Source organism: Lycorma delicatula, chromosome 1 (assembly GCF_047948215.1).
Source record: "Lycorma delicatula isolate Av1 chromosome 1, ASM4794821v1, whole genome shotgun sequence".
Taxonomy (NCBI): domain Eukaryota; kingdom Metazoa; phylum Arthropoda; class Insecta; order Hemiptera; family Fulgoridae; genus Lycorma; species Lycorma delicatula.
Genome location: NC_134455.1, coordinates 117,195,302 through 117,211,247, shown reverse-complemented (window position 1 = coordinate 117,211,247; position 15,946 = coordinate 117,195,302). Strand labels below are relative to the sequence as shown.

Here is a 15,946-nt window from a genome sequence, read left to right as displayed (position 1 = left end):
AAAGGATCGCAAATACCAACTCCGTCCATAAACAAAACAAAATAATTATAACCGCCACTAAATAAACAATCACCCGCCCGATAAACGAAAGACACAGCAGCAAGGGCATTTGTCCTGGTTCTGCGATTAGTAGGAAGATACAAATTCTCCCGCTATCCTTTCGTTCCTTTCCGTTTAAGGTTTGGTTTGATTCTGCCTTGAGTACAGTCAAGTGTTTTACTGATTTTGTTATATTTTATATAAAATGACAAGTTTTAGTCGTTCATGTTGTAAAATTTCAGCGGATAGGTCTTGTTATACGAGGGCTATTTGTTTTCAAGGTCCGATCGGTCGCGAAATAAAAACCCGCGCTAAAATCGGATAAACCTTTGCGCATATGTGTTGCGCAGCGTCTCTAGTATGGCCTTCAATCACGCCGCGTCACTTCGTTTAGTTCTGAACACGTTGCTAGCACGTAAACATGTCTACAACAATAGCATCTCCCGCCAAGTGTGAAGTGCGTGCGGTAATTCTATTTCTTCAGGCTGAGGGGTATAATGCAGCTGAAATTCATCGACTAATAAGTAACTTTAAAGCAGGTCGTGCAGATGTTCATGATGCAGGCGGTCAGGGAAGGAAGCGAGTGTCAATTGATGATCTCGTTGAGCGAGTGGATGAGGCAATTCGAGAAAATCGTCGGTTCACAATTTCTGTATTGAATGATTCGTTTCCTGAAATTTCAAGGTCAGCTCTCTACACAATTGTGAATGAGAGACTTCAGTACCGCAAACTATGTGCGTAGAAACATGGGTGAAAACACAGGCGGCTCCGTTCTATGACGAGGGTATTGGAAAGTTGGCACCACGCTACGACAAATGTCTAAATCGGAGTGGCGACTATGTAGAGAAATAGCGTAACTATGTAAGTATTTGTTATAAATAAAAAATATTTTATTTTTTATTATTCAACCCTTCACCCCGAAAGGGTTTTAATTTCGTGATCGATCGGACCTTGAAAAAAAAAATCATTGTATATCTGGAAGATTTGCTTTAAAGTCACAGACTAGATCTATATCTCAGGAAGTCAAAAAACCTACTTTTTATATTTTAAATGCCAAACTGGACATCAAGACAAACGTTGGGCTCCTCATGTTTGCTGTTTGAGTTGTCACGTAAATTTAGTGTAATTAATGACATGGTAAAAAAAATTCTACGCCGTTTGCTGTTCCTTTGTTATTGAGAGAATTTTTTGACCATGTGAGTGACTTCTGCTTCTGTATTACTAAAACAGAAGGGGTAGCCAAATTTTTTTTCAGCACTAAGGCCTATTCCTCACAGCCTCGAATTATCGGTGCCAATTGCGCCTTTAAACTTGGACAACGTTTTGTTTCCCGATTCTTATTTTTCATCAGGATCTGAGTTACAACTTCCTGAGACCACAAGTAGTAACTCTACGTTTTTACTAACCACCAGTGAGCCTAATTTAATAACTCAAAACGAATTAAATGATTTGGTACGTGACCTGGGTTTGTCAAAACAAAAAGTTGAGCTTCTTGGTTCCAAACTTCAACACCGCCAAGGTGGCATAGGGGAGGAGAAGAGGGTTCTAGATGATGTCGGAGTAGAGAAGAGTGGACAGCCCCATTCATGAGTGGTCGCATGCTTAGGTGTGCAAACTACAATGATCGGGTGGGGACTCCAGGGGCCAGTAGGTGGGGAAAACGTTAAGACCGAGACCCTGCTGCAGGGGGGGCGCTGGGAATGGCATAGCCGGGCCTGGTTCTTCCCCTTCGCATGGTTAGAGGCAATGCTAATTAACGAAAAAAAAGAAGATAAAGGACTCCAACATTGGAAACTGTAAAATAAAGTTACAAGTGGTAAAAGCACTTTACCAAAAACGGAATATAACATTTTTAACTTTTTATAAAATGGAAGTATCCATATACGTCAGTTATGGTATTAATGGTTTAATGAACTTAATATGGAACAAACACTTTCCGAGTGGCGTATTTTCATAAATTTATCTAAATACAGCCTAAAAGCAGTCTTGTTGCATAATGGAAACGAAAATCATTGTCATTCAGTGAATATGAAAGAAAACTAAGATAACTTGGCTACAATACTAAATGAAGTCAAATATGAACAGGATCAGTGGGATATTTGTAAAGATTTAAAAGGGATAGGTGTAATGCTAGGACTTCAAAGGAGTTTTACTGAGTATTGTTGTTTTTTATGTCTAAGGGAGCGTAAGACTTCACAAGAACATTTCATTAAGAAAGATTGACCTCGTAGAACTTCTTTTGAACCCGCTACATCAAACATAAAGTATGCTTCCGTCGTTGATTCAAAAACGGTGTTTCTCCCGCCCCTCTATATTGAGCTTGAACTAATGAAAAACTTTGTTAAAGAAGGTAATGGTTTCAAGTACTTAAAAGAACTATATTTCTAGTTAACTGATTCAAAATTAAAAGAAGGCATCTTTATTGGACCTCAAATAAAGAAACTTTTGAAGTGATCTCCTTTTTAAAGAAAAACTAAATGACAAAGAATTGGTAGTTCGGAACTGTTTTCTAGGTGTAGTGAAAGGATTTCTGGGTAATAAGAAAGATGAAAACTATAAATCCCTCATAGATGAACTCTTAAAATCCTACGAATTATTAGGATATCGCATGGCCCTAAAATGCACTCTCATTTGGATTGTTTTCCGGAAAATTTTGGTTTTTTTTTTCACTCTCATTTGGATTTTTCCCGGAAAATTTGGGTGAGTAAATGACGAACAAGGAGAGGATTTCACTGGATCAGTACAATGGAAACACGATACCAGGGACGCTGGGACCCATCTATGATCGGCGACTTCTGCTGATTCTTAAAAAGAGAAGATTTTATTGAATACAAGAGAAAAATGTGAAATATTTTGTCATTTTATGATACCTTTATGAAACATTCTATATTTTTTATTGTATTTGGTCTTTAATAAAACGATTTTAATTAGATTTAACATGTTTTAGATGTAAATATATCTTTTATTCAATATGCATTATGTTCCAGAAAAATTCGTCTTCTGTTTTTAGTCAAATCCCCAACCCCTATAATAAAATAATTGTACGTATTACTGTACTTTGCATATTATTTTAGAATTTAGGACGACAAAATACTTTAAAAACAGTTATTTTCATAAATTCTATTAAAAAAAAGTTTAAATTTGTTGATTAGTGATTATTTTAAGAAGACAAAAAGATTAAAAAAAAATTATATTATGTTTATTTCAATATTTTTTTAAATTATTTAAAAGAATAGATATAAATAAATTGTTCTCTCTTTTCTTCGAGAAAAGGATCACGAAAATGATCTGATGCCATGCGTAGGTGGCCAAACGTTTACCTCTGGCTGGAGTGTACATACGCAAACAGTTTGGATTAGAAATAGGCATCTGGCCCAACTACCAGCCAAGCAAGCAAGAGAACAGATGATATATATACAGTTATACAGACAAACAGTAGGATTCTGGTCTACCTCCATGCTCTGTTGAGAGATCTGCTGTTATTACTCTTTCGTTTAAAAATCTAAATCTAAACAAGTATGTATAAACAATCTATTTAAACTTAAACTATAACAAGTAGTGAGCTCACACACTACTTAGGTCATTATGGCCTATGTACTGCATTCTTCAATAAACAGTTAACTTCATAAAACAGGAGAATAATTATTGAACGATTCCTGAAATAATACTAACGTAATCTAACCTAAATTAAATTAGTAGTCGGCTATCTCTTGGGGGAAAAGAATTGAAAATTATTTTTTAACGAATTAAAACTAAAAGCTTTTTTTGTATTATTCCTTCAAAATATTTATAATTAATTTATTTATAATGACGATTAATAAAAATAATTAAATTTATATAATCATTAATTATGCATTAAATAAAACAAGTAATTATGGAATTATAGGTCGTTAAGAATATTTTAATTGTACTATCAACTTTGACTCAAAATCTTGACTCTAACGGAAAAGAATGCTAAACCGAGAATTAATAAGCCAGGTTCATTCCTTTTAAAAGATATTTTATTCTAGGAAGCCTGTTAAGGTATTAGAAACGCGTTCAAGTTAGAATCATATTATCATTTTAAATTAATTATTATTTTGCCTACAGTTACTTATGATCATACAGGTTCTCTACCTAAGAGAATCATAATGATTTTTAATAGATCTTGGAGACAGAATTGCCTTTAAATTAAAAAAAAAAAAAAACGTTAAGGAATGTTATTATTACCAAGAATCTGAAGTACATAAATATGAGATTCAGCACGTCAGTCTGGACATCCTGGGTCGAAAATAAAAAATACGGTTACATGGATTGTCAAATGAAAGATGAACGTAGAATAAGAAACATTTTTTAAATCTGATCTGGACACCACATGACTTCCTTCTACGCCTATTAAATTACATATACATGTCTTCTTTAAATGAAAACTACATAAATCTTTATTTCATTAATAATTTCTGATATTTTTTCATAATTTTTTTTTGTTATTGAATTATTGTTAATCGTAAAAATATTTTTACAGAGTTTAATAATTATTAATAAATCAATATATTTAAATTAAATAAAAAGTTGAAAAAAAGGAGATGAAATATGATTCGAACCGATGTGGTTTCCCCTTCTAAGATCCAAATTAAAAGCTCTCAATAGAGGGGTTATTACTGCAGTTAAGAAAAAGTTCAAAATCCAAACAAAATTAGATTTTGGGATTTTTTGGAGACTTTTGGTTCAGTCGATTGTAATCAAAAGGGGAGGTAAACAATTAGATGTTACAACAGTTCTAAATCCAAAATTTCAACATCCTGCAGGTAATCTTTTTAGAGTTATGTTACGTAAATATGTACGTACGTTCAGACGTCACGCCAAAACTAGTCAAAATTGATTCAGGGATGGTCAAAATAGATATTTCTTTTGAAACCTGAAAACCGAAATTTTTCGCGATTACACTTCCTTTTACGGGAAGTAAAAAAAGTTGATAACAAATTTGTAATACTATTCTGGTGTTGGTTATTTATTTATATAGTGGAAAATAATAATAAATGAAAATAACCTTAAAGAAAGTTTTTTAAAATTAAAAATATCGATATTTTTGGATTTTGATAGGTTCTTCACCCTCAAAATTGTCCCCAAAGTACTTTTTTCAGATCATTTGCACTACTAAAATGCCTGTTCTTTTTTCTTTTTCTTTTTTAGCCTCCGGTAATTACCTTTCAGATAATACTTCAGAGGATGAATGGGGATGATATGTATGAGTGTAAATAAAGTGTAGTCTTGTACAGTCTCAGTCCGACCATTCCTGAGATGTGTGGTTAATTGAAACCCAGCCACCATAGAACACCGGTATCCACGATCTAGTATTCAAATCCGTGTAAAAATTACTGACTACTAGGACTTGAACGCTGGAACTCTCGACTTCCAAATCAACTGATTTGGGAAGACGCGTTCACAACTAGACCAGCCCGGTGGGTTACTCCTACAATGCCTAGGAAGACGTAGAAAAAATATGTATCTTAAATAAAAAGATAGGATTTTTAAATTTTGGGGGAAGGGGGAATTTCGAGATAATTTCTTTTAATAATAGTAAAATAAGCATGCACGAATACATTGAGATTAATAAAGTAGGATTATGTTTGCAAAAAAACTGATCCCAAAAAACCATCTACCCTACCCCCTGGAGATACTGACCAAGAAAGTTTACCAACAAATTTTCCCGTATACACGAGTCTCTGTTAAAAATGTAAACAAAATCGGTTTATGCAGTCAAAAGTTATTAAGCTTCAAAGAAGTCAATACACGTACGTAAGTACGAATATTACCGTAGGCATATACTGAGCTTAACATTAAGTACGGTTATGTTAGCAAAAGTTTGAGAAAATTGATCCCAAAGAACCTAAACTACCCCAAACCATTCGGGGAGATAGTGGCCCCAAACTTTTACCATTAAATTTCTTCACATACACAAGTCTCTGTGTGTCAAATTTCATCAAATCTGTTAATCCATTCACAGTTATTAAACTTCAAACACGCCAACACACGTACATTCAAAAATTACCCTAAACCTTCTGTTTGTTTTTTGGAGTACTTGAATCACTAAACGTCGAAAAATGAAAAAAAAATCCCATACCTCGTATTTTGACTGGTTACCATACTTTCCTTTTTGCAGTATAATTATAAAGCTATGATGCCGGGAAGTAAAATTAGCGTGGATACAAGAGAGGCTATTCTTTTGAAGAAAGAAATACTCCCCTTCAGTTTTATATCTTAACCTTCGTTAGTAAATTATTTAGTGGTTGTTCTTTAATTTTATCTTAAGTTATTCAATTGTTTAAAATTCAGATTTATCTTAAAAAAAGATGGCTGATAAATAATAAAAGAAATTCACCTTCATGAAGTTTGTTGTAGAAAATGAAAATGTTTTTTTTTTTTTTAATAATTTTGAATTTTAATTCATCATAGAAGCTTTTGAAGCGTGTATTTAGGAATATGGAAATAGAATTTTGTAGAATATTTATTTGTATGATATAAAATAAAATGTAAAAATTGAACATCGTAATACAATATACAGAAAAAAATATTTAAAACCTATACAATTTAATGTACTTTTGGTACATTGCACCAATATAGTGATGAAAAGAACGGAAAATTGCAAACTCTAACACAGATAGGATTAAGACCAGGACTACTAAATCCTTTATTGCTTTTTCTACATAGAGAAATCAATGAAAAAAATTGGAAGAATAATCTATTATTACAGAAATAAAAAATTAAAATGGTAACAATCTTGATAATTTGATTTGGTAGAAACTAATGTTAGTTCTAAGTGATTAATTTTTACTGAACAGTACGAACTCACTTCTAGGAAAATTCATTTTCAAAATCAAATAAGAAAAAAACGAATATACGGAAATATGACCTTAAAGGAAATTATAATGAATTTAATCATCATATATCTTTCGGTTATTTAAATATTGAAAATACAAAGAATAAACAAAATAAAAAAATAAAAATTCATCAACTTGATGTTTCATCAATATGAACTCGTTTGGCTTTTATTTTTTTTTTACTTCTGAATAAAGTATTCTATTATACCATTTTACAAGTAAGAAAATAGATTTTAATAAGAAAACTTTACTTCTCAAAATTTATCTAACAAAATTTTTACTGTAAAGGCTTTTTATCTTAAATTTAATTGGTAGAAAGTATAAATCTAAAGTTTAAAAAAAGCAAAATCATACTGGTAAAAATTTAAGCAAAATACCAGAGATATTTCTGAAGTAAAGACCGCTGGGAAATTTATTTCTTTAAGGTTGGCAACCTGTGTCGTTCATGGCCACGCTAGTAATGTACCACGCTGCATTGTGATCTCTAAGTTATCGCGTTATAGTATCTTTGATTACGTGTGAGTAATTTCGTTATAAAATGAATAGGAAAATCGATGTTGCCGCCGACTGTGAAATACGTGGAGTTATACGTTTTTTAAACTATCAAAACGTTAAGCCGGCGGAAATTCATAGGCAGTTGGTTGCTGTATACAGCGATAATGTAATGAATGAAAGAAAGATCCCAAAATGGTGTGAAAGGTTTAGAAATAACAGACTTAATGTGCACGATGAAGAACGTTTGAGGAGGTCCTCGATAATCATCGAGGACTTGTTGAAACGCGTCGATGATGAAATCAGAAATGATCGTCATTCAACGATTTCCGACCTGGTCCTTCTTTTTTTTTTTTTTTTTGATGTTTCAGGAGCTGTTATCGGTCGCATTTTTCTTGACCATTTAGGCTTGAAAAAGGTTTGTGCACGCGGGTTCCGCACGTCTTAAACGGAACGTCACAAAAAAAAAATCCGAATGGGATCTGCTTTAGAATTTTTGATGCGCTACACAGAAAAAGGCGATAAGTTCCTTAATTCAATTGTTGGCGGTGATGAAACATGGATTTCGTATTACTCGCCAGATAGTAAACGGGAATCAAATGAATCGCGTCATCCTCAATCACCAACAAAGGTCAAACGACAGGCATTTGGACGCAAACTGATGGTCACAGTCTTTTGGGATCGGTTTGATATACTGCTGATTGATTTCATGTCACGTGGAACGACAATGCAGAAGCCTACTGATGAACTTAAAAATGCTAATCAGTGGCTAAATGGAAGAATACAATGAGGGTATGTTTAAGTATATTGTATCGCTACGGTAAATGTCTTAATTCATTGGCGATTATATAGAGAAGTAGTATGAGGTATATAGTTTAGAAAAATAAAAGATATTTATAAAGTTTTCAGAATAAATGTTTTTTCAATGAAACGGTCTTTACTTTAGAGATAACCTCTCGTAGATTATGTTTGGAGTATTTCATAGTGATAGAGAGCTAGTGTATAAGATAGAATACCATAAAATCATTATTTTTCATCGGGTTAAAAAATGTAACTATTTCAATTTTATTTATTTATTCCAGTACAATTATCACCGATAACAGTTCGTAAATAGATTTGTGTTGTTTATTTTTTTCAGTTTACTTCTACAGAAGTTACAAACAAATTAAAGAAAATATTAAACATGAATTTTTTTCTCAATGTTCATTCTTGATAAAATCATGGGAAAAATTAAATACCATTTTTTGTAAGTGTTTTTTTTAACAATTTTAACGAGTGAATAAAAATGGTAATTAGATATTAAACCTTTTTGCCACCTATGTTGGCAAAATATAATTACACCAGTTAAAATAGCTCAGCAAAATCCAAAATTATTAAGGCAGGATGGAATTACTGATATGATAACTACATGAGTGGTGGTTGTCAATGTACAACAGTATTAGCTAACGAACCGCTAAGCTGATACGGATTATACATTTTAATTGGTGGACCTTAAAGAGATAAGATGTGATCCTAACAATGTCACATATATTAGGAGTAGAACTTTGTTCATTTGCAACTAATGGTTTGTCTATTATAATAATATAATTCGTATAATGAATATTTTCATAGCATCTTTCTAGTTTACTTAACATCTATGTTTTTTGTAGAGATAGTTCTGAGAAGTAAAGGTTGGTAAATCGGTTATCTTCATGAGATAAATCCAGGCATATCTTATAGAAAATTTTACTATATTTAAATCTGTTGTAAAAAAATATTCTATAGCAAAAATCAGAAAACCAACTCGCAGTAAATAATTTTCATTTATTATAAAACAAAATAGGCAGCTAAATTAGTTATACTTCTTAAAAATGAAAAATAGAAATGAAATCGAAAAAAGTTAAATATCGTAAATAGAAAATTTGTTATTTAAAATTACAATTTTTTCATTTATTTAGTTTTAAAACAGATAGCCGTTAATATAAAGTACGAAAAGAAAAGTAAAAAAAAAAAACAACAGTTATAAATTAGACTCGTAAAAAAAGAATAACTGTTTCACGATTTATTTAAAAACCTTTTTACAATAAACCAGACCCTTTAGTTTGAACAAGTTAGTTCACAAACAAATGAGTATGCTGATATAGATCAATCGGCACTGTCAGCAAAAAGAAAACACAGAATCAAACAATTTTCTATCGATAATGAAGAATCCGTCAAAACAAAACGCAAAGATAAAAAACAATACATGCACAGAATAAACCTACGGGAAAATGTTTATTCAGAATGTCTAAATCAGTTCTCTCTTTACACTTTATCAAGGAGAGTAATGAACTGTTTGAGGCTACCTCATTTTATATATTGAATACGGCCTGGAAGCAGTACAAATATAGTATACGAGTAAAATGCTGTAATACGACAATATTTTAAAGGAAAGAAAAAAACCTGTATTAACGTATTACAATTATAATTTAATATCTATTTTTTAAGTAATTATTTTTTTGATAATAATTAATATTATTAGTCATTTTTGGCTAAAATCTTAATAACAAAATTCAATTTTTCAGTTATAAAAAATTAATTTAAAATTTCATTCTATATCCCCTAGTCTTAAATTAAAAAAATTAATTTTTGTTCGCCTTCTTACAAAACGCCCTAAGTAGTAAAAACATGTCTTTATTTGAATGAAATATAAGATTATGGTCTTAAGTAAATCTTAATAAAATAGTCTATACTTCATCTGATAAATGACAAAATCTCTTTATTTCTCTGAAACATTCCGATGTGGTAAACAAACGGCGTATCTATAATTTTTTATATCTCAATTAATATTTTTTGAAAAGATCTTTAACGCTAAGAAAAATGTAGTTTATATTTAACACAATTGTTTTTAGTTAAAATCAACTGTAACAGTTCAACATGAATAAAATTTTTATTGAATGTCAGAGTAATCATAACTGAAAATATTTTTAAAGTACATAAAGAGTATTAGGTAAGGTTAAGTTAATATTTTAAGTTCCTCGTTTCATCGAAGAGACCTCGTGGCGCAACGGTAGCGCGTCTGACTCCAGATCAGAAGGTTGCGTGTTCAAATCACGTCGGGGTCAATTTTTTTTGCTAGTAGGAAATGAAACTTTTTTATTCATTTAAATAAAATTAAATGTTTTCTTGATGTATTTTACGTAATACAATAACATGTACTCGTAATATTTTTTGAACAATATAGAGAGCTGTAATACAAACGTATGTAAAACATAATCTTATACTTATAGTGCTAACTTTATACTTCTTTTAACATTAAATTTCGTTAATTTGGATTTTTTATATCATTCGCACTGAGGAGCTATTACTATTACTAGAAAAAAATTACGCATAACTATATAATATTAAAAAAATTTCTATAGATTTTTAAAAATTTGCTTTATACTTTTTAGTCGTACGGTAATCAAATTATTATCATACACTGCATGGGTTTAATTAGTATGTTAATTTGGATTTAAAACCCCGCACAGCCATTTTGCAGATTTTGCAAATTTTTTCTACCTGCACCCTTAATTTACCACCAATCGGAATATTGTATTGTCACTCAACCTTAGTAACTCTGTAAAATTTCATCAATCGTCAATGTCAGGAACTATGTTAAATTAATGATGCAAGATTTGAGGACAAGCATGAAAAAAAAATTGAGAATTGAATAAACATTGTGAGTTAAAATAAAGCAAGTAAAAACTGTAGGTTCCAAAGCATCCACGTATGGTGAGGATATTAAGAAAACATTAGTTATTCGTTAACAGGCCATAATTACCTGGAATACTATTACAAGAAGGGATTGTTATCCCTATTACAATTACAGGTTGTTCCTTCATTTTTTAAAGGTAAATTTCATTAATAAAATTAAATTGGACTGGTTAACAAAATAACCAGGGGAATAGAAAATACCATCCTCGAAATTTCAGTTAATATGAAACGAGTGTTATTAAGAGAAGAAAAATAAAAATAAAAAAAACTGGTAAATCACGGATTTCGTTAGAACTTCGTCCGTAAGAGGCGACGAAGTCAACTAACTACGTTTACAGTTCTAAACATGACCTAACCTAACAGTGAAATAAAAATGGAGGAAAAAAAATAATAACCGTGAAAACATTATATTTCAGTTCAATTAGATTTAACCTACTGGGTTGGTCTAGTGGTGAACGCGTCTTCACAAATCAGCTGATTTCGAAGTCGAGAGTTCCAACGTTCAAATCCTAGTAAAGGCAGCTACTTTTATACGGATTTGAATACTAGATTGTTGATACCGACGTTCTTTGGTGGTTGGGTTTCAATTAACCACACATTTCAGAAACGGTCGACCTGAGACTGTAAAAGACTACACTTTATTTACACTTATACATATCATCCTCATTCATTCTATGAAGTAATATCTCATTATGATTCCCGGAGGCTAAACAGGAAAAAAAGCTTCAATTAGATTTATAATAAAGAATACTTCCGAAAAATACCTCAAATTTTGTTAGGAAACGTTTTTTTTTTTGCATTTGATGAACCGCGGGACTCCAATAAGTTATTTTATTCATTTTTGTTTAATGTACCTTTCCGAATCGTGCCGCTAGATAGCAATACTTGATAGTACTAGGTAGCGTAATATACTTCAGCTTTTTTATTAGTAAATGCTATTATGTAAATAAAAGTACTGAAAATGAAACAATATTTTTAATTCCCATCACTTTTAAAAAAATAAATAAATAAATAAAAGTATTAGTTTACAAGAGATTGATTATACTAGGTTTAAGATAAATGGAATAAATAAAATAGAAATAAATTCATTTGGTAAAAACGAATTTAATTATAAAAATCGAGGGTTAACTTACTAAGTAATAGTGCAATATTACATTACGGATCAACGATTCGTAAAAGTCATTATACTAGTTTTATTTAAAAAGAAAAAATATGGTATGAAAAAATGATATGACTATTACCAAAAAAATTGGCTGTGAAATTCAATTTGTTTGTTCTATTTAGGTAATAAATTTTAATAATAAATCCATAAGATAGCAATCAGTAATTCATAAAAAAAAATAAGAGCATAATTTAACAAAAGGTAGTGAATCAAAAAAAAATTACAATGAAATTGTAAACCGTACGGTAAGAGTCTCGCAGATATCATTTCATCCTCTCAAAAAACAAAACTGTTTTTAATAAAACGATACTGATATCAAAAAAGGTAAGACGCTACATTTCTATTATCAAAATCTGTTATTAATTTAGTATTTAAAAAAGAATACATGTTTAATATATGTAATAGACAACAAATATACAATAATAGATAATACACAATGTTTAAGCGTTCCATATAGTAAGCAAAAAAAAAGAAAAATTTGTTACAATATTCTTACCGGCCCGATTTAATTTATGTGTAATACATATCACATTTACAGAAATAATACAATTCTTATTCGTTGTTTAATAAATGAAATCGGGCCGGTAAGAGTTTTGTAACAAATTTTTTTTTTTATTATTATATGGAACGCTTATACATTGTTTATTATCTGTTATTGTATATCTATTGTCTATTACATAAATTTGACGTGTATTTTTTTTTTAAAGAAAATTCTAAATTAATAACAGATTTTGATAATAGAAATGTAGTGTCTTACCTTTTTTGATATCAGTATCGTTTTGCTAAAAACAGTTTTATTTATATTACAGAAAGTTTCGTTTTTTGAGCGGTATAAATGATATCTGCGAGGCTCTTAACGAATGGTTTACAATTTCATTGTATTTTTTTTGGATAATACCTTACATTTTTATAATTATAATTAATTCATTTTCCTTTTACAAACAATTTTATGATTTTTTATATGTAGATGAAGGGATAAAATTGGAATCTTCCTTTCTTTCTACTCAACCTTAAATAAGAATATCTTATTTTATGGAAACCCAAATTTTCATTTACAACATTATATAAATAAAATAAGCCAAAGTTTATAGTAAATCCTACATGTATGCTAGAAGTCATTTACCCTTCATTTCAGCCTGTTATTGTATTATATTTAATTTGATTTAAACTTATTCCGTTTTTCATACTGAAAATGATACTCTATGCACTTAAAAAGTTTTTCATGAAAAATTTGGTTCTACTCTTATCTAAAATCACAGTCTTTGTATACTACGTTATGCTAACGTCTACTTTACTCAAAAACTCATTATTGAAAAAGATTTTACCACAGTTGGTGAGTAAATTTCAAATATTTAACCAAAAAAGTCTTCCAGTTTTGAATTTTATCCCCTTTGGCGAGGAATTACAAGCTACCTGTAATCCTCTTAGAATCAGATTTTAGGTAGATTGTATAAGAAAGCTACCTATTGTAATGGATACCATGATTCAACTCGGAAAATTTCCACATATCTTGGCGTTTCACATCCCCCAGACTCCAAAACCACCGTCATTTCAAAAGTTTATATATACATTTATATATATTTCAATTTCTTGTAGACACGATAACTGCCGTAATATTGCGCCAATCACTTTCGAATTGATACATAAAATATAACGATCCAAAATCTCACTCGAGTTCGTTAATGGGCAAAAACCGGACCATAGGGGTGGAAATGGGGGATGGGCTTTTTCGAAAAAACGTTTCGTTATAAATTTCTTGTTAAGTAAAATTTCTTATTAAGTAACTCGCTTAAAGTTCCTACTATTCTTTGAATAACGGCCTAAAACTTATATAAGTTTTTTGATATCACCAACTATTGGCCTAGGAGGTGGAAAAATAGGGTTTCGAAGACAAAAAAATCATACCTCCCTTAACAGGCACAGTATCGAATCGGTTTAAAGTGGTCGTTAGCCCTCTAAACATTACCTAAAACTTTTGTCTGAAAAAACTTTTGATATGACTAACCCTTACGATAAGGGATGACCAAAATGTTGCTGGACTTGTAAGAAGATTAGGATTGTAGTATGCTAAACATGTGAAACTTTTTTCACACTCAACCATTGTCGTACTGAGTAAATTCGAAGTTTTTCTTAACTTTGAGGTTGAATCTTTTTTATCCCCTACTTAGCACTGGTGAAATCTACCTCCGCCATCTGGCGTGCCGAAAGGGATTTTTTTTTTTTAATATTTCTTGGTGAGCAGTTGGGATATAAGAGGAATTTACTCAGTCTTTTAAAAGTTCTGAAAATATCTTGATGAGTGAGTATTTGACATATTATCTCCAGCGAAAGATATTCTTTTTGTCTTTAATAACATTAAATTATTATCTACCGTTAGATGTGCATAATAGTTAGACTAAAGAAATATGTAAAAATTTTTAAAATTAGTGATTATTTAACTGAAATCATAAAATGAAGTTCTCTTTACAAAATTTTTTACTTTTATAAATAAATAACAGATCACACCACGCTTATTAACAAATCGCATCACTAGCTTTTCTTATAAACGTCATAAAAATTTTTAACGTTAGGACAGCTAAAGTAACCTGGACCAATAAACTTGAGGTATTGTTTAAAATCATGTTTCTTTAATTATATTGTTAATACGACGTACAACAAAGATAAATAATCGAGACCAATTAGTTTTAAGTTTTTTAATTATTAAAACAAATGCAGAAAATTTCAATTATAAAATTGTAATCGAGCTACAATTGTTAAAAATAATATTAAAAATTTCATTTTTAGATAAGTTGAAAAATTCTAAGATTATATCATGGGGACAAAATTAGAACGAATTTGTAGTTTTAAACATTATTATTTTCTCCAGATTACAAACCCTTAACATATGCTGGGCCGGTTCAGCAAATATTATTGTTGCGCATAATAAGTGTGATTTCCGTTTATAATAATTAGCAATCAAAATAATTCTATTTTATAGAGTCAATAATTTATGAGTACTTAAATTTGTAAATTAATTTTAAGAGATATCCTTAAGAAAGCGATGAAATTATTAAAAACAAGATCCTGACCTTCTTGTGTGTTCTTGAGTTTGTATAAATTACTATTAATTAAGAAGGACATCTCACATTATATTTCATCATATTAATTAATCAGATTCAGTTAATAAAATTTTGACAGACATCTATTACTGAGAAAAATAAATACGAAGATATCTAGGGCTAAATTATTTTTGTTACTTATTCCTTTTAATTTCATTAATTGATTAACTAATTATTATACACAAAAACTATTCTAGAAACCATTTTAAAGTCAGTAATATATGATCCAAATAACCGAAAGAAATTGATTTTTGGCAAATACAATTTTTTTAAATTTTATTTTCAAATTGCTACTAACCTTCCCCAAAACTCTGAAAAGTCTTACTGATTTTTCTATACACAAAATCTGTATATCATAACAAAATACAGGAAATTCTGTTAATGAACGTTTATTTTTTTCGAAGCAGATTAAAAATTTCTATGTTATAAGAATCTATAATCCATAATTTTGAAAATTAATTTATCAATGGAACTAATTAATATGTAGTTTTTAATATGTAATTGATGCTCAATTTAATAACACTATGAGAATGATTGCCGGGGTTATGAGGTCTACTCGTCTACTCCTGTGGAATGGATCC

General features: G+C 30.2%; 1 protein-coding gene and 1 non-coding gene across 4 annotated transcripts in view; one reads left to right on the top strand and one right to left on the bottom strand.

The window, feature by feature from the left end:
* stumps (DBB domain-containing protein stumps) overlaps positions 1–15,946 on the bottom strand; it is a 276,278-nt gene that overhangs the window by 119,718 nt on the left and 140,614 nt on the right. The window lies entirely within an intron of this gene.
* Positions 10,403–10,474, top strand: TRNAW-CCA (transfer RNA tryptophan (anticodon CCA)). The gene has a single exon. It is a non-coding gene; the product is annotated as a tRNA-Trp (tRNA).